This window comes from Schistocerca americana, chromosome 2 (genome assembly GCF_021461395.2).
Source record: "Schistocerca americana isolate TAMUIC-IGC-003095 chromosome 2, iqSchAmer2.1, whole genome shotgun sequence".
Lineage (NCBI taxonomy): Eukaryota > Metazoa > Arthropoda > Insecta > Orthoptera > Acrididae > Schistocerca > Schistocerca americana.
This window is the reverse complement of record NC_060120.1, coordinates 1,019,937,083-1,019,957,246: the sequence shown is the minus strand read 5'-3', so window position 1 is coordinate 1,019,957,246 and position 20,164 is coordinate 1,019,937,083. Positions and strand designations below refer to the sequence as shown.

General features: G+C 40.0%; 1 non-coding gene across 1 annotated transcript; it reads right to left on the bottom strand.

Moving 5' to 3' along the window:
• Positions 1 to 9,265: 9,265 nt before the first annotated feature.
• On the bottom strand, positions 9,266 to 9,337 carry Trnah-gug. The gene has a single exon. It is a non-coding gene; the product is annotated as a tRNA-His (tRNA).
• Between the last annotated feature and the right edge of the window lie 10,827 nt (positions 9,338 to 20,164).

The following is a 20,164-nucleotide window of genomic DNA, read 5'->3' as shown; positions in this document are numbered from 1 at the left end:
GTCAGGGGATCTATAAACCATAACAACTAGAACTTTAGTTTCACTAAATTCAACTGACCCTGAACTACATTCGAATCCCTCTTCAGTGCAGTGTCGTGATACGTATATGGACCCAAATGGAATACTGTTTTTTACCTATGTAGCCACTCCCTCACCCCACAAGGAACTCCTTGAAAAACAGCCAGCTAACCTGTATCCTGGTAAAGAAAGCCTCTGAACAGTCAAATTTTTTAAGTGGTGCTCCGACATACCAATAATTTCAGAGTCAACATCTATACGCAGTTCACTAACTTTATCTCTAATACCTCTTATATTTTGATGAAATACGCTAATTCCTTCTCTACTTGGAAACATGACGTCCTCTAAAGGTGAGACCTCAATTAAAGGAACTTCCTTTAAACAGTTATACCTATCAGCAGACTTCAATCTAAAAAAGGTGCAGCTCTAACACCAACTATCACAGGAATTTTTCCATGAGTGATCCCACCACCATCCACTACACTGTCGCCTATAAGCTTTGCCAGACTCCCCTTCCCATACCTATTGAGGTGCAGGCCATGCCTAGTGAAACCCCATCTACTGATAGACCCACCTGGCACCACTGAAATGTGACCCAAGTCCTCTGCCATCAGCGACCTCCCCAGCCCCATGTTAACACACCTAACAGCCGCATTAAGATGAGGCTGATCATGACGCTGAAACAGTTACACGAAATGCGCATTAGTGCCACCATTTTGAGTAGTTATCTTTACCAGGTCACCACCTACATCATATTCCCCGTCCCTATCAAGACTGTTTCCTGCTCCACCCACTATCACTACCTGATCCTCCTTGATAAAATTCCTAGATAACTCCCCCATGCTGACAGTCAACTCAGCCAACCCTGCACTAGGGTTTGGTTGTTTGGGGGAGGAGACCAGACAGCGAGGCCATCGGTCTCATTGGATTAGGGAAGGATCGGAATGGAAGTCGGCTGTGCCCTTTCAAAGGAGCCATCCTGGCATTTGCCTGGAGCGATTCAGTGAAATCACGGGAAACCAAAATCAGGATGAGCAGATGCGGGATTGAACCGTCGTCCTCCCGAATACGAGTCCAGTGTGCTAGCCACTGCGCTTCCTCGCTCGGTTCTGCAGTAGGCTTCACAATGCTGGTGACCTGGTATTCACTCCCCAACACTTCCTGTAACTGCTGGCCCACACCTCTACCATGCGAACTTCCTAGCAGAGCCTTCTTCTTTCTGTTTGGCTTTGCAACTGACCTAGGCCTCCTTACTGCTGAGGACTGCTGCACGTTCCCTACATCTACAGCTACAAGAGGTTCATCTCCACTCAAATTTAACAGTTGGTCAAATCTATTGCATATACGCAAAGTATAACTGTCTGAAAACCTCCTTCTCCTAGTCACCTTCTTGCCAACTGCCACTTCCCAATTCCCACCAGCCTTCACCCTCCTCAACCTATCTAGTTCCTCCTTTGCGTGTTGTAACTACACCTGAAGGGCACAGATCTTATACCCCTGCTCCTCTATCAACTTATTTCTACTACAGATTCCGCATTCCCAGGAGAGGATATATATATATATATATATATATATATATATAATTAGTTTAGTTACTACAGGAACAAGGAACAAGTGATACGGGGATATAGTTGTCTGGTATGTTTCTATCATCATTTTTGTGTGCTTGAGGTGCAACTTTAGCTATAAGACACTTAGGGAAAGGACTGTCACCAAAAATTTTTTACATGATAGAGCAGGGGCAATCTGATTTCCTTATTTATATATTTTGAACATAGGTACTGAAATGATAGTAGTCCTCTGTTCTGGAGCTGTTCAGCTTGTTTACTGAGTTAGTAATGTCTGTAGCAATAATTCTTCTTCAAGTGAATCTTTCGCTTGTCTTACTCTGTGAATGCAGAAGAAAATCTTTAGCATCAGTTGTAGCTTTACTTCGTGATGAAAGGGAGTTTGGAGGGTTTTTAACTTTATCATATAAAAATCACCATAAAAACTGATGTTTTCTTTCATGCCTCAATAATCCTGCACATTGCAGGCACATGTTCGGTAACATGCAGGCCACTGCTTTCTGGCAATGTTTGCGGCCACAAACTTCCAGACCACAAATATTTACATGAGCTGCGGTACCGTCACGAAGCGGGCGAAAGCGAATTAGTGAAAGTGAGTACAGTTCATACACCTCTTTAAATGTGCGCTTCTGATAACCATGCCCCTTTGGTATCCGCAGTTTCCAATGCTTTAGTAGGATGACTGGAGGAATTTGTTAACTCTGAAATAATAGCACAAGCTTTCTGTTAACGTTCCACTGGGATTCGCCAGTGTTGTGACAGAACTATGAATTTCATAAAAGCGATATATCTAGCAGATTTAAGGGATATGGAAAGTAATGTACACGAAGTCTATAATCATAGAAAGGGACAGCTGACAAGATGCTGTTCACGAGCGTGGACACACGACGCGTAGGTTACCAAAAGATTTTAAATTGTTGTACCTGTGTAGCATGCAATTATAACTCACTGCTACAAATCTTCTTCTAATACTACGATAATGACGAGAACGTCCCTTTCTTTAGATTGCAGTCTCATGGCTCTGTTTATAGATATATCGCGTTTACGAAATTCATGTTTTTCTGGTTTGGCCACTTCTACGTTCTTGTCGTAAACAACGAACAATTCGAGTGCCTCTTGCGCTGTGACGTAAAAGCACAGTATTACGTATCAAATAGTCGCTACTGCGTGCGCTTGCAGCTCAGGATTCCCATTACTTGCGCTGTGTTGCGAGAATGCGATCCTAGTAGTGGTCAGCATCTCTTGCACTGTATGTAATAGAGGCGATTTAAATACCAATTGATGGTTTACAACCTAAAACAAAGGGCACTTTATTAGCAAAGGATGCTTCGCAACCTAAATTTATTGTTACATTAGATTGAAATTTCGCAAAAACGACTGTTTGCACACTCGCGTCTGACCTGCCTCTAATTATAATGAATAATAATCAATACCAAGTATCGCAAATGAGTTGCAAGTACGTATTGGAAGTTGAATGAAGATAAGACAACAATTGCTGCAGTCAATTATTTTGCTTAGATATATAATACTATTATGCCTTTGCATGCATATTCTACATAATATATTCTACACACACACACACACACACACACACACACACACACACACACACACACACACATACATACATACATACATACATATATATACGGTGGTCCATTGATCGTGACCGGGCCAAATATCTCGTGAAATAAGCGTCAAAAGAAGAAACTACAAAGAACGAAATTTGTCTAGCTTGAAGGTGGAAACCAGATGGCTCTGTAGCTCGCCCCCTAGATCGCGCTGCCATAGGTTAAACTAATATCAACTACGTTTTTTAAAATAGGAACCCCCATTTTTTATTACGTATTCATGTAGTATGGAAAGAAATATGAATGTTTTAGTTGGACCACTTTTTTCGCTTTGTGATAGATGGCGCTGTAATAGTCACAAACGTATAAGTACGTGGTATCACGTAACATTGCGCCAGTGCGGACGGTATTTGCTTCGTGATACATTACCCGTGGCAAAATGGACCGTTTACCAATTGCGGAAAAGGTCGATATCGTGTTGATGTATGGCTATTGTGATCAAAATGCCCAACGAGGGTGTGCTATGTATGCTGCTCGGGCCGGCCGAAGTGGCCGTGCGGTTCTAGGCGCTGCAGTCTGGAACCGCGAGACCGCTACGGTCGTAGGTTCGAATCCTGCCTCGGGCATGGATGTGTGTTATGTCCTTAGGTTCGTTAGGTTTAACTAGTTCTAAGTTCTAGGGAACTAATGACCTCAGCAGTTGAGTCCCATAGTACTCAGAGCCATTTGAACCATTTTTTATGCTGCTCGGTATCCTGGACATCATCCAAGTGTCCGGACCGTTCGCCGGATAGTTACGTTATTTAAGGAAACAGGAAGTGTTCAGCCACATGTAAAACGTCAAACACGACCTGCAAGCCCAAGTAGGTGTTTTAGCTGCTGTCGCGGCTAATCCGCACATCAGTAGCAGACAAATTGCGCGAGAATCGGGAATCTCAAAAATGTCGGTGTTGAGAATGCTACTTCAACATCAATTGCACTCGTACCATATTTCTATGCACCAGGAATTGCATGGCGACGACTTTGAACATCGTGTACAGTTCTGCCACTGGGCACAAGAGAAATTACGGGACGATGACAGATTTTTTTGCACGCGTTCTATTTAGCGACGAAGTGTCATTCTCCAGCAGCGGCAACGTAAACCGGCATAATATGCACTATAGGGCAACGGAAAATCCACGATGGCTGCGACAAGTGGAACATCAGCGACCTTGGCGTGTTAATGTATGGTGCGGCATTATGGGAGGAAGGATAATTGGCCCCCATTTTATCGATGGCAATCTAAATGGTGCAATGTATACTGATTTCCTACGTAATGTTCTACCTATGTTACTACAAGATGTTTCATTGCATGTCAGAATGGCGATGTACTTCCAAGATGATGGATGTCCGGCACATAGCTCGCGTGCGCTTGAAGCGATATTGAATAGCATATTTCATGACAGGTGGAGTGGTCGTCGAAGCACCATACCATGGCCCGCACGTTCACCAGATCTGACGTCCTCGGATTTCTTTCTGTGGGGAAAGTTGAAGGACATTTGCTATCGTGATCCACCGACAACGCCTGACAACTTGCGTCAGCGCATTGTCAGTGCATGTGCGAACATTACGGAAGGCGAACTACTGGCTGTTGAGAGGAATGTCGTTACACGTATTGCCAAATGCATTGAGGCTAACGGACGTCTTATTGAGCATTTATTGCATTAATGTGTGTGGTGTTTACAGGTAATCACGCTGTAACAGTATGCGTTCTCAGAAATGATAAGTTCACAAAGGCACATGTATCACATTGGAACAACCGTAATAAAATGTTCAAACGTACCTACGTTCTGTATTTTAATTTAAAAAACCTACCTGTTACCAACTGCTCGTCTAACATTGTGAGCGCCATCTATCACAAAGCGAAAAAAGTGGTCCAACTAAAACATTCATATTTCTTTACGTACTACACGAGTATATAATAAAAAATGGGGGTTCCTATTTTAAAAAACGCAGTTGATATCCGTTTGCCCTATGGGAGCGCCATCTAGCGGGCACACCATAGTGCCATCTGGTTTCCCCTTCAAGCTAGACAAGTTTCGTACTTTGTAGTTTTTTCGTTTGACGCTTATTTCGTGAGATATTTGGCCCGGCCACGATCGATATATATATATATATATATATCTCTCAACGCCTCGTATCACTTAACAGTATTTCTCATGAAAAATATCTGTGCTTGTCTATCAAGATTGATTTACCTCAATAAATTAACTGATTATAAGTTAAAATCTTATTAATAAAGATTTTTGAACTTTCTTGTAACTCCAATAAACAGCTATTACATAATTAATTAATACTGAGCAGACCTACCGCGTAAGGAATTTACATACGATATATTTTCGTAGTTAAATGTCAAACGGCTCATAAAATTGAGAAAATGTCGAAAATAATGCAATAATGCAGCAATGCAGTTTTAGTAGACACTTTGTTTTGTTTCAGTATAAAATGAACATTTGTTTTCTATTATGTGTCCCGTATTTTTCTTTCTTAAATATTTTTCAGCGAAGTATATCTTAAGGTATTAATTTTGTATCGGGATAAACGTCTTTTCTAAAAAGATTTTTATCTTTTCTATTTGAAATACTGCTCACAAGGGGAGACTACGACGCTTGGATCACGGATTTACTCCAGACTCTGTAAACTTTTAGTAGTCCATTAGGGCAACTTACGTCCAAGTAGTGAAGTGTATTACTTAGGCGATTCCTAGAAAATCGCAAGAGAAATCGGTTTTCTACATTCTGGTGACATCTGTTTTTCTTGCTAAGTTTTTTCGTTGTGGAATGCAAACGCAGGAGAGCAGCACTAAACTTCTATTTCGTAGTGAAGTATTGTTACATTGCAATCCTGAGCTCGAGATGGCGGCAGTGATGTGGCTAGCGTTCGGGCTCCGTACTCTGGGTTTCATTTGGTAGCTTGTTATCCTCGAAATAATGTAAATCAGTATGTATATATATATATATATATATATATATATATATATATATATATATATATATACCGATTTACATTATTTTGAGGATAACAAGCTACCAAATGAAACCCAGTTTGGACTTAAACAAAACCTGTCAACCATAAAAGCTACTGAAAGCCTGTTAACTGCAATTACCATTGTTATGGAAGGAAACTGACCACCTGTGCTACGCTTACAGAATTCAGTGAAGCTTTTAATTCTGTATCACATGAGATTATTGCAAAAAACCAAGATAATATGGTACTGAAGATAAACCACAAAATTTAGTTAAATCTTACCTAAACAACAGGCAACAATAAGTATATAAAATTAAAATTTAAAACAGTCTTGATCGCAATCTTGTTAAAATATTTTTTTATTTGAGTGAGTGACCGGTTTCGACTCTATGAAAGAGTCGTCTTCAGACCCTGTAGAGATACATTGCCAAAGTAGTATACACGTTATAATAAGCATATAAAAATAAGATAAATAGTAATAAATTATACCGAGAGTGGTGGATGGACACTGCTAGATGAGTTCCGTCGACCCTCGACGCTCGTGCAACTGCTGACTGTGCATGTAGGGAACGGGTATTAATGGGGATGGTCAGACCCACCATTCTGAGTATGACATCGTAAGTAGCCAATCAGAAAACTCGTTCATGATTAGATAACTTAAAACATAACTATGAAGGAACAGTTACAGTTGGAATATATCGTAATGTCAATTATGATCATTATTCGTCAATGAATATAAATTATACTATTAAATGGTTCATTGGTATAAATAAGTCTTACAGTATGCTGCCCTCTAAACTCAGAACTATAAAATCTGCACCAAAGATGGTCGTTGCCCCAGCGTTTACGTGGATAACCGAGGGTTACGATGGAAATGGCGTCCTGTTCCACTATGGATGTTAGTGGTGCTGTCAAAGATTGTACTAGGGGGAGATACGTCGTATGTTATGGTTATGTGATGCCATCGAAATACGGTTAATTATTTATACCAATGAACCATTTAATAGTGTAATTTATATTCATTGACGAATAATGATCATAATTGACATTACGATATATTCCAACTGTAACTGTTCCTTCATAGTTATGTATTAAGTTATCTAATCATGAGCGTGTTTTCTGATTGGCTACTTATGATGTCATAATCAGAATGGTGGGTGTGACCAGCCCTATTAATACCCGTTCCCTCCATGCACAGTCAGCAGTTGCACGAGCGTCGAGGGACGACGAACTCATCTAGCAGTGTCCATCCACCACTCTCGGTATAATTTATTATAATTTTAACTATTTTTAAGATCGCTGACTATGTTTTCAAAAATCTTAATAAGTATATGTCAAAAAGGAAAGATCAAACCTAAAGAAAATTAGGAGAGGTATCCCATAAGGCTCTCTTCTTGGACCATTCCTCTTTGTTGTTTAACTTAATGACTGTTTAAACTATATTGCCTACAAGACTGTTCTATATGCTGATGATCCTACTATGATTTCATCCATGAGAATATGCGATAGACAAAAATAAGGAACTATTTTAAAAAGTAGCTAATGGTGTAATGCTAACCAGCTATCTGCCAACAAAACAAACACAGAAAAAATTTAATGTAATCTAAAGATACAACAAGAAGAGAATCAAAGTGTGAAACTGTTGGGCCTGATAACACATTAAAGCTTGTCATGGGATGAGCATATAAAATACCTGACTGGTAATCTTGCACATGTCATTTTTCCACTATGTAAACTAAGATATTCTATTAACAAAAATTTACTGGTTTTTTGTTATTATACGTTCTTCCAGTCACAGCTGCAGTATGGGATAATATTATGGGGAAATTCACTAGGCACAAACTCCATTTTCAGATGATAGATAAAAGCAAACAGCTGTTTTTCAGGACTGGGTCTGAGAGAATCCTGTAAGGAACATTTCAGTCAACCCAGTATAATGACAACCCCAAGTCTCTGTATGTATAATTGCTAAATATATGTCAAAGAACATATACAGAAAATTTATGCTGAGAATGATTGTACATTTGCACAGTACTGGAAACAACTGCATGCTAGACACATCATTTTCAAGACTATCACTGATACATAACGGCCACAAATATCTAAATTAGTAAGAGTCCACACCAAGTAAATTTAAGGAACTATTAGAAATACAGTTTTAAAATAAGGCGCATATTCGGTGGAGTAATACCTTCAAAGAAACCTGAAGAACATGTATGTAAATCTTAATTACTAGGAAATAAGAGTATCACAGCTGTGAACGTATTCAGACCACATGTGTAATCATAATATACCTTTTCATACATGTAAATGTAGAGCTACAATATACTGTATAACGTGTAACTGAAAGAAAGTGTTTGTACCTGTGTAATCAATATGCAGTGATATAATGGAAGAAATGATGTATTATCCTTGTTTAATTTTGTAGATATGTAGTGAGATGTTCTAAAACGTCATAGATATGTAATGAAGTACACTGAAATATAAATTGTGTAAGGAAATTCATCAGTTTGTAAATGTCTTAAAATGTATGAATTTAACTAAAAAGTACGTGTACATATATAACTTCAATTGACGAAGGCAGTTCCATGGTAAACCTGCTGAAAGCCTAATAAATGAACACCTAAAAACGTATAGGAATTTAGCCATGGATTCAGATTTGGTTCAAAACCCTGTCTGGCCTTCCAGAACTAGATTTGCTGAAGCGAAATTCTGGGATAATTGCTTCGAAAGGGTGGGGGTTATTTACTTTCCTATCCTTCCCCAATCCATCAGCGAAGGGACATTACACGTAATCTTCCTTCCTTTTACCATGAACTAATAGTGAGTAGATTTTCACAAAATTAAGATGAGAGTGCTTCACCAACAAGAATAAAGGTCCTCAATTGTAGCTTGTAAACCCTGAAAATGGATCTTTAAAATATTTATAGTTAAATGAACAAAACGAAATGCATATAGTTGACGGACTGTCACTCATAAAATCAGTCTCTGAGGGCAAAGTGAAAACATTACAAATTCGTTAAAAAAATCTTGTCAGGCGTTCGTTATCTTCCAGGAAATTCATAAACTTCCTCAACTTCAGCAAAAAAAAAATTGTCGATTTGCCGTGACCAGGATTCGAACCTGGGTTCTTGCGGCCACAACGCAATGTCCTAACCACTAGACTATCACGGCTGACGGCCTGCGCCAGCGCTGCTGACTGACTTGTTTCCCTGGCTGGTGGCTGCAGGCTGCTTTAGTGGATCCCGCATAGCAGCCAGCGTCAGTCACTTCGGCTGGCTCGTGCCATCCGCCTGAGGTACAAACTCCTTTACGATTACTTATACCTCAGTACAGATTTGTTTCCCTAAACTGCAAAGCTCGGAACCTTGGATACTAGCAGTATGTTAGCATACGTCCATAACTCTACAAAGAAGAGTGAAGTTGCACTATGAGAAACACTTCCGTTTGTTTGCTACGACCAGTATAAGAGGTATTTCAGCATCCTACAAAATATACCTACTTGCTCGGGTTATGGGAAAGCATATCCTCTATACGCGTTATGAAATATCACAACACACATCCGTCACTAAGGTGGAAAAGTATACACACAATGGTAACTTTTCCATCCGCTCCCAACGTGCCCCGCGCGAAGTGCACAATAATTGCTAATTTTCCACCGGATATGGATGTTCCCTCGACTACGAACATTTTATTTGAGTATTTACGTCAGCCTAAGACACAAAAATAAAACAGCTGAAGTTTATTAAGCTTCATCCAGACACCATTAAACTCAATAACGGTTCATGAATATTACACAGATGTATTTTTGATATGAAGTCTATATCAATCAGAAATGAGCAAAGAACGGCAACAGGATGGCACACATGCCACAATTAATCAACCTCAACAAATATGTGTTTACAAATATATGTTTGCATGCCTTTATTCTAGTTTTGACTGGTACTATCCTGTAACAACGTATACACGCCCTGTATAAGATATTGTATTGTTTATGGGGATACTTAGTGTTACCAATGTGAATTATGTGGCTGGATATACTGACGAATAATGAGGTGTGGAACACAGAAGATTTATATTTTAAATTTGTGGATGAATGGTTTTATTCTTTAACACAAGGTTTCAAACTATGATGACACTCTGATATACGACTGCTTCATTTGCGTTATTATGAGCTATTCTCTTCCTTGGTACAACCCTGAAGATGGCAGGTAATCCTGAGAAACTATGCTCAAGAGTGTGTAAAAGTACAAAGATTTACTCGTATGTCAATAGTGCAATCACTGCGTCCAGGTCCGTACCGCGGAAGGTCAAAAACCGGCCCGCCAAAAATATTCTGAAAGTATAAATTATGTACTCAGATTATTTAAAAAAAATATATTTCTGTACATGACAATTCGTTTGAGCACAACCCTTATAATTTTTTCTAGTAGCGTACAATTAACTTCTGAATAATTAGAATGCTTAATGGTTAGTTATAAGTAAATTAAATACATAATTGCTACGGTTTGCAGCGCAGGGGAGTGCGTTGAAGAGCGGGACGGAAAGGAGCAAACTGTCCAGCCGGCACAGCATGGTTATATCGATCCACGTAAAAGCTCTGTACTCACGAATGCAACGCAAGAATTTTTTTTAATGAACAAGCAAATTCTATAAATCGATTTCAAATTCTGGCAACCTCTGACATCTCTGTTAACTCGGAGAAGACTTATTTATTTAAACACCTTTCTTTGTGCTCGTAACTCGAACGATAACTTAAGCCTGGTCCACACGCACTGTTTTGTCGTCAGTCTTGCATGATCATGCCAGAAAATGTACCACTGGAGCTCCTAAACACATAAAATTGGCATCATCAGCCACGGAATGGCGACATGAATTTACCAGTCGATTTTTTCACCAGAAAGGAAAGTCGAAAGGCTGTTGAGAAATTGGAAGCCATTTGTTCTGATGATGAATTTTATGCTTACGCGAAGTATATAGCGCAAAGATTACGTAATCTTAAAGTGAACGAACATGTATTTGCGAGAAAGCTCATTAATGATATTTTTGAATCTGAACTGGAAGCTTTAACAAAAGTCTTTGTAGTTGTTAACTGTGGACGTTCTGACGGAGTTTAATGCGTCAGAGTTTTACTTGTAATTATCAGTCTTACGGCTTTCATTTTCTCACCAGCCAGTCTAAGTACGTCAATAGCTGAATCATAGCTTTTAACTGGTTTCTCTTTCTCTTGATAGAAGATTGGTCACTGGACGATGGTGTGTCACAGCTTGATACACTTTTTGTTACAGGTTCCACTCTTCCCTCTCTTGGTGTTAGATAAGTGGAAAATTCAACGTCTGTTGGCGAGTCTTCTTCATTTACCAATACTTGTCCCTCTTCCTCCTAATTCAAATAAAACAAATCTTTTTGTTTCTTACATTCCACAAAACAAAAGCAAAACGAAACATTTATTTAATTTTCACTATTATTTGACTGATCCACCCCTTTTGCCTTTTCAGTTTCCAAAGATTGAAAGAGAATGGACAGACATAGCTGAAGATTTAAACACGAAATGGTAGTTTCCTCATTGCCTTGGTGCAATTGGTGGAAGGATGTGAGAATCGTGCCACCAAGGCTTATAGGGTCGTATTATTTTAATTACAAAACACTCACAGCATTGTACTTACGGCAATTGCCAACGCTAATTGCGACTATATCTACTATGATGTTTGAACAAAGTTTTATGAAAAATTATCACAAGCTGGCCTCAAGATTCTGAAAGCAGAGAAAGTTTCCAATAGTAATCAAGTACTTCCCTACGTGTTTATCGGTAATGAGACAAAATCAAATGGCTCTGAGCACTATGGGACTTAACTTCTGAGGTCATCAGTCCCCTAGAACTTAGAACTACTTAAACCTAACTAACCTAAGGAGATCATACACATCCATGCCCGAAGCAGGATTCGAACCTGCGACCGTAGCGGTCGTGCGGTTCCTGACTGTAGCGCCTAGAACCGCTCGGCCACCCCGGCCGGCGTAATGAGACATATGGACTGCGATTTGATTTTCTTAAACCATATCCCAGAAGCAGCTTAAACTGAGACACGCGAGGTTTTAATTATCGTTTGCCATGAGCTCGACGTGTTGTTGAAAACACATTTAGAATAATGACATCTAGTTTACGAGTTTTGCATACGGCCATTAATTTAGAAGTAAAAAATACTGAAATCGTAGTGATGGCTTGGTTGTGCTGTATAATTTTTTTAGAAGGCGACTATGTTCTCAAAACTATTTATCACTTGAGATACTCTGTGCAGAAAATATAGAGCATGGTTCTGTGGTATGAGAAGCGAGATGTAACCCTGAAATTATGCATCATCTATAACTTGGCAGACAAGATGTGATAATCGAAAGTGCAAGAAAGGTAACGGACAATTTTAAAATATACTTCAACAATGAAGGGACAGTACGCTGGCAAGACAAAGCCATCGCGTAATTTAAAAAGTAAATCAACAGTGTACTTCAGACGGGTGGTTACAAGTCGCATCGTAAAAATATGAATAATGTGCTTTAATCATCTAGACACTAATTAGAAAAAAAAACGCTGCATAGATTTATTTTGTCTGAATTGAGTTACTAACTACGTTGCACATTACTTTCTTTTGTTGAAAATACAGGAGAACCCCCATATAACTAATAAAAACTTTTAGTATACATAATATTTGTAACAGTACTTATTGCCTTGTTTTCTGTGGGGGACGCAATACATAATGGTTGTTGATCACAAAAATTAAAAGTTATCTTTGTTACTTACCTCCTTTTCCGAATCTTCTATGTTTTATAGTGATCTTCTCGGGTGTTGGCCTCTGACATCCAAGAAGGAAAATAAATTGAAGTACCTCAAAGAAGGTTTATAAATGTCTTCCGTTCCAACTCCACTTCTTATAGGTGCTTTTACTTTCGCACTCTCCTTGTGGTAAACTGTTCGTGAAGGGCTGATCTTTCTGGTGATAAATTCTTTTGTTGTTCCAGGATACACTTTCTTGTACTTATTGACAAAAAGCTGCGTATGCCTGATTTTTCTTGTCTCGATCGCTGTAATCCGTAGGGTTTACTTGTCAGAGTCAAGGAAAACTTTGATACAGCTCTATGAACTCCGTGAAAAAGTCATGAGTCCTGCGTCGTAAGTCTGCTATTTTCTTGCGCCGCTACACAGAATAAAATAACAGTTATGAGCACCAAACGTCCCCGAGAGCTCTATTTGTCCATGACAATTTGACGAGTCCGCTGGTGCTGCCAGCACCGGAGCAAATCCGCACTAGTTGAAAGATGTTCAATTGTCTCCGAGCGCTGCCAACGTTAAGCCGCCCTAAAAGCGCCGTATTAACTGTACACATTTAATGGTTTGTGTCCACAAGCAAATAACGTATGAAAGCGTTTGCTGAGGTGCTTAAAACAAAAACTTACTCAGGGTTACTTCTTGAAGCCGTTGGAGCAATTTCAGCAACTTGCTGTAAGTACTAGTTGCAGAAGTGTTTCCACCACAGTCGTGTAGTGACATAGACAAGCGGAAGTTCACAGGGTCGTTCTTAAAAAGCAGAGCAGCCGCCAATGTTGTTGCATTATTATTAATGAATAAAATTCGTTATGAAACACAAAAATAAAGAGAAAAAAAGAAACGTTTGGTTGAAGTCACGAATACAATGGAGAACATACTGGTGCTATCAAGAAACGCTGTTGAATGAACTAAAATCAGAGGACTACACTCAGATTCAAATTTTAGAGGCCGTCGTATGCTAATTTCGAACATCTCCTGTCTATCGTTCAATCAAATATTCGATAACAGTATACCAAAGTGTTTACGGTAATATTACAGAATGGCCCAAAATTTAAAGACGTCTGTACTGCTATTCGACTTGTCTTTCTGGTGAAACAAATCGATTCATGTCGCACTATCGTGGCTGGTGGTGTCAAATATACGTGTTTAGGGGTTCCAGTGGTACATTTCTTTCGACCTTTGAGCGATAAGACTGACGTTCGTCTATATGCACAGACTTGTCGGCAGCCTTGCATGTACGCAAAGCTCCAGCCCATCAGTCTTTCAAACTTCATTCAGTTCACGCAAGACTGTCAAACTTTCACCCACACGCAACGTTTTATTTGACAAAAGTGGCATGACCATGCAAGATTGACGACAAAACGGTGCGTGTGGACCAGGCTTTAAGTGCAGACCAGGCTGTAAAGCTACTTTCCGAGTTCAGCAGGCGGCGGTGATACTCGACAACGAAGCGCCTCCTTTGAAGTGCGGCTCCCTTGTAGCGCGGTTCCTTTGGCATACGGAGCACACTTTGACATGGAAGTAGCTCGCTTGCTTCACGTTGGCGTTCTAAAGAACGAATCTAAATAAAACACACAAATTTAACCACTTTGTCCGTAAGGAGCGATTCGTTATTATCTAGGCATGCAACGTTTCGTATGCATCGATATGGATCCTATAAAGCGTTAAGTTTATAGTGAAAATAGGAAATTTTTGACTGAGTGGACTGAACAATATTGTCTTACGCTGTCTGTAGGTCTGGATATGTTTCAGTTTACCTCACATGCAACACAACTGTCGCTTTTGTTAAAAGCAATCATTCAAAGTAGTAGTTGTAGTAGTGTGCTATTCTGCCTTACGGGAGTCTTCCACTTTTGTCTGTCCTTAGCCAGTCTTTCTATTTCTGAATATTTGCGTCATTTGATATTGTCCAGCATTTGATATCTCCTTTTTCCTCTTCTCCTTTTTCCCTCCACCATTCCGTCTATTCCTTCCTTCAATAAACAGTCCCTCCTCAAACAATGTCCAATCCAGTTCCGTTGTCTCTTTCTGATGACTTTCAGCATGTTTCTTTCTTCTCCAACTTTTCTTAAAACTTCTTCACTCATTACTCGGTCTTCCCATTTCACTTTTTCCATTCTTCTCCATATCCACATCTCTAGTGCCTCACTCAAAGGCACGCTAGGAAACAACTCGGCAGCAGTTCCATAAAAATTGTCTTCTGGGTAGTGAAATTCGCAAAGAAAAACTCAGGTACACCTAGCTTCTTACAAAAAAAGCACAGCCTTCGTAGTTCGCTTACGAACGAGCAAGACAATTATGCAGAAGCAGCGATGCGTGTGTTGGACGCTTAACAAACACCCAGAAGCCTTTTTCAGACTCTGAGATAGTAAAAATATGACGTTGGAAGTGAGCGTGGCACTTCTTGAAGAGAAAAAGGATGTCGTCGCCGAAGTTCGAGGTAGTCCAGTGACGGCAAGATGTAACAGAAGAAGAACCGAAATTTTGGATGCTGACAATAAAAGTAGTTTCCTCGAACTTCTGCAGAAGGCACCTTGTTACGCCGTAGCACTAGAAAAGACATGCGACGTTGATGATGAAGAACAGCTGTCCCTTTTCGTGCGATTTTTGGATATTGAAAGGAAATTATTGCTAACAATATTGTCGTTCAAAGGAAAGACTCGCAGAGAAGATTTATTGAAAACTTTTTTGATGACTTTGTGATAAAATCAAACATTAGTTATGATCAAATGGTGTCTGAAACTTCTGGTACATAAAAACTGTGTGCCGGACCGGGAGTCGAACTCGGAACCTGACGGGAACCCAAAGATGGTTGGCAAAGGAAAGGACTAGTAGAGAGAATCAAAGACAAGAATGCTGGGCTATTATATTCTCAGTGCATAATTCGCCAGGAGGCCCTTTGTAGAAAACTTTTAGCGTAACTCTGAAAGAAGTAGTGGACAGGTTGAATCGAGTTCATTAATGTTATGAATCATAAACGAAGGTTGTACACATGGAAGAATCCTGGAGTTACTAGAAGGTGTCAGATAGATTATATAATGGTAAGACAGAGATTTAGGAACCAGGTTTTAAATTGCAAGACATTTCCTGGGGCAGATGTGGACTCTGACCACAACCTATTGGTTATGAATTGTAGATTAAAACTGAAGAAACTGCAAAAAGGTGGGAATTTAAGGAGATGGGACCCGGAAAAACTGTGTAGACCAGAGGTTGTACAAAGGTTGTACAGAGTTTCAGGGAGAGCATAACGGAACAATTGACAGGAATGGGGGAAAGAAGTACAGTAGAAGAAGAATGGGTAGCTCTGAGGGATGAAGTAGTGAAGGCAGCAGAGGATCAAGTGGGTAAAAAGACGAGGTAGTAGAAATCCTTGGGTAACAGAAGAAATATTGAATTTAATTGATGAAAGGAGAAAATATAAAAATGCAGTAAATGAAGGAGGCAAAAAGGAATACGAACGTCTCAAAAACGAGAGCCAGAACTCACTAAACCCTACCATCTGGCGAGCGAGATGTATGAGACAGGCGAAATACCCTCAGACATCAAGAAGAATATAATACTTCCAATCCCAAAGAAAGCAGGTGTTGACAGATGCGAAAATTACCGAACTATCAGTTTAATAAGTCATAGCTGCAAAATACTAACGCGAATTCTTTACAGACGAATGGAAAAACTGGTAGAAGCCGACCTTGGGGAAGATCAGTTTGGATTCCGTAGAAATGTTGGAACACTTGAAGCAATACTGACCATACGACATATCTTAGAAAATAGATTAAGAAAAGGCAAACCTACGTTTCCAGCATTTGTAGACTTAGAGAAAGCTTTTGACAATTTTGACTAGAATGCTCTCTTTCAAATTCTGAAGGTGGCAGGGGTAAAATTCAGGGAGCAAAAGGCTATTTACAATTTGTACAGAAACCAGATGGCAGTTATAAGAGTGGAGGGGTATGAAAGGGAAGCAGCGGTTGGGAAGGGAGTGAGACAGGGTTGTAGCCTCTCCCTGGTGTTGTTCAATCTGTGTATTGAGCAAGTAGTAAAGGAAACAAAAGAAAAATTTGGAGAGGGTATTAAAATCCTTGGAGAAGAAATAAAAACTTTGAGGTTCGCCGATGACATTGTAATTCTGTCAGAGACAGCAAAGGACTTGGAAGATCAGTTCAACGGAATGGACAGTGTCTTGAAAGGAGGATATAAGATGAACATCAACAAAAGCGAAACGAGGATAATGGAATGTAGTCGAATTAAGTCGGGTGATGCTGAGGGAATTAGATTAGGAAATGAGACACTTAAAGTAGTAAAGGAGTTTTGCTATTTGGGGAGCAAAATAACTGATGATGGTCGAAGTAGAGAAGATATAAAATGTAGACTGGCAATGGCAAGGAAAGCGTTTCCGAAGACGAGAAATTTGTCAACATCGAGTATAGATTTAAGTGTCAGGAAGTCGTTTCTGAAAGTGTTTGTATGGAGTGTATCAATGTATGGAAGTGAGACATGGACGGTAAGTAGTTTGGACAAGAAGAGAAAAGAAGCTTTCGAAATGTGGTGCTGCAGAAGAATGCAGAAGATCAGATGGGTAGATCACATAACTAATGAGGAGGTATTGAATAGAATTGGGGAGAAAAGGAGTTTGTGGCACAACTTGACAAGAAGAAGGGACCGGTTGGTAGGAGATGTTCTGAGGCATCAAGCGATCACAAATTTAGCGTTGGAGGGCAGCGTGGAGGGTAAAAATCGTAGAGGGAGACAAAGAGATGAATACACTAAGCAGATTCAGAAGGATGTAGGATGCAGTAGGTACTGGGAGATGAAGAAGCTTGCACAGGATAGGGTAGCATGGAGAGCTGCGTCAAACCAGTCTCAGAACTGAAGACCACAACAACAACCACAACAATGTTATGAGGTACCGTTCTGGTCCTCAGCACAGACAGTTCAAAGAGTTCTATTCTGAGTGCGATTCGACGCATTCTAACTTCTTGCAGTACAACAATTTTCGTTGGCTAAATAAAGAAATGTTCGAATGTTCGAAGGGACAAAATTGCTAAGGTCTTCGGTCGATAGTCTAACACACTACTTAAACTAACTACTAACTTACGCGAAGGACAACACAACACCCATGCCCGAGGGAGGACTCAATCTCCGACGGGGGCAGCCGCACGAACCGTGGGCAGGCGCCTAAGGCCGAGCGGCGGCTAAGTAAAGATTTGACCTTTTTGGCAAATGAAACATTTAAATGCGCTCAGTACCTTGCCGACACGGTAGCTCAGCGTATACGGTCAGAAGGTTAACTGCTCTCTGTAATAAAAAAATAAAAAAAATTAAAAAAAACTGAATGCCTGGACCAACGATGAAGTTGAACGTGCATCATGGGACGTCCGCTACGAACAAAGACAACGACCAATCACAAAAAATGAGATTATAAAACAAAACAAAAAATAAATAAACCAAGACCGTGCGAAGTGACGCAATGGTTAGCACATAGGACTAGTATTTAAGTTTCCCGTGATTTCCCTAAATCGCTCCGGGCAAATGCCGGGAAAGTTCTGTTGAAAGAGCACGGACTATTTCCTTACCCATCAGTGGCGGCGCTAGGCGAAAACTGAACGTCCGTGACTTAACTTTGAGAAACTTCTCTCGGCAGAAGCTATACTGGTCAGAACTGTGAGCATTATTCTGATCGTTATGTAAATATATGGATATACTTCTTCCAAATTATTTCCTAATATGTACTGAATCGTCTGTAATTTAGTCTTGTAGGCTGGATTTTTGAATACAAATGTGTCTAAGCCGTATTTCAAATTTTTTGTGAGCGAAAATAAAAATAAAAAATATTGAAGAATGTAAGTTTTTCTGGATTTTTTAATACAAACATGCCTATCTATTGCATTTCCTGTTAGTTTAAGACTGAAAATCAAAGTAAAAATTAGAAAGGAATATGTGACTTTTTTCTGGATTCTTTGAATACAAATATGCCTATCTATTGTATTTCAGATTATTTTGTGAGTGAAGATTAAAATAAAAAATTAGTAAGGAGTATGAGTTTATTCTTTTGGTCCTCGATAAAAATTTTCAAACTTATCCGGACCCATCTGAAATCACTTTGCGACTGCTGTGATAGGATAAATCGGAAACGCCCTCGAGCCTCCTATTTACTTCGACATGCCATCCATTACAGCTGAAGAGAGAGGCGCCAAAAGCGTACTCATTCGCATTACGGGCAATGAGAAATCGCGAATGACTGTGATGTGTGTGCTTGCCGGCAAAACAGAGATACGACCCTGCGTCATCCTCAGTTGTAAGAAAGGAAAAGCTACCACCTGGTGTCGTATTCTGTTGCAACGGAAAAGGATGGATGCCCAGTGAGTTGGTTATAGACTGGGTCTGCACAGTCTGGAGTAGGAGGACAGGTGCTCTTCTAAAGAATCGTGGGATGCTGATCCTTCATCCTTTCGAGGGGCATTGACACCGGCAGTGAAGGAAGAAACCTGAAAATAAACATAGATCTTGTCGTCATTCCAGGAGGAAAGACTTCGCAACTACGAGGGTCACTGCAAAAGAAATGCACACTATTTTTGAAAAAAAAAATACAGTTTTCATTCTGCATGTTGAAACTTTTACAGTGTGTAGATACATCCTTCCCGCTTGTTTTCAAACTTAGTTCCACCTGTTCCCGTGAGTGGCGCCGTCACAGCATGTCTTCGAGATGGCTGCTACACTTGACGTTCGTCAGAAGCAACGTGATGTCATAGAATTCCTGTGCTGTGAAAACGAGACAGTAGGAAACATCCACAAGAGGTTGAAAAAGGTGTATGTAGATGCTGCTGTCGATCGCAGTACAGTTAGTCGGTGGGCAAGTAGGTTACGTGATGAAAGCGGGCACGGCAATATTCAGGATTGTCCTCGCAGCGGCAGGCCTCGTACTGCACACACTCCAGACAATGTGCAGAGAGTTAACGAATTGGTGACTGCTGACAGACGCATCACAGTGGACGAATTGTCACGCTACGTAAGGATAGGGGAAGGAAGTGTTTGCAGAATACTGAAAGTATTGGCGTTAATAAAGGTTTGTGCCAGGTGGGTTCCCAGGATGTTGACAGTGGCTCACAAAGAAACAAGAAAAACGGTATGCAGCGATCTTTTGGAACAGTACGAGAATGGTGCAGATAAATTTCATGGAAGAATTGTGA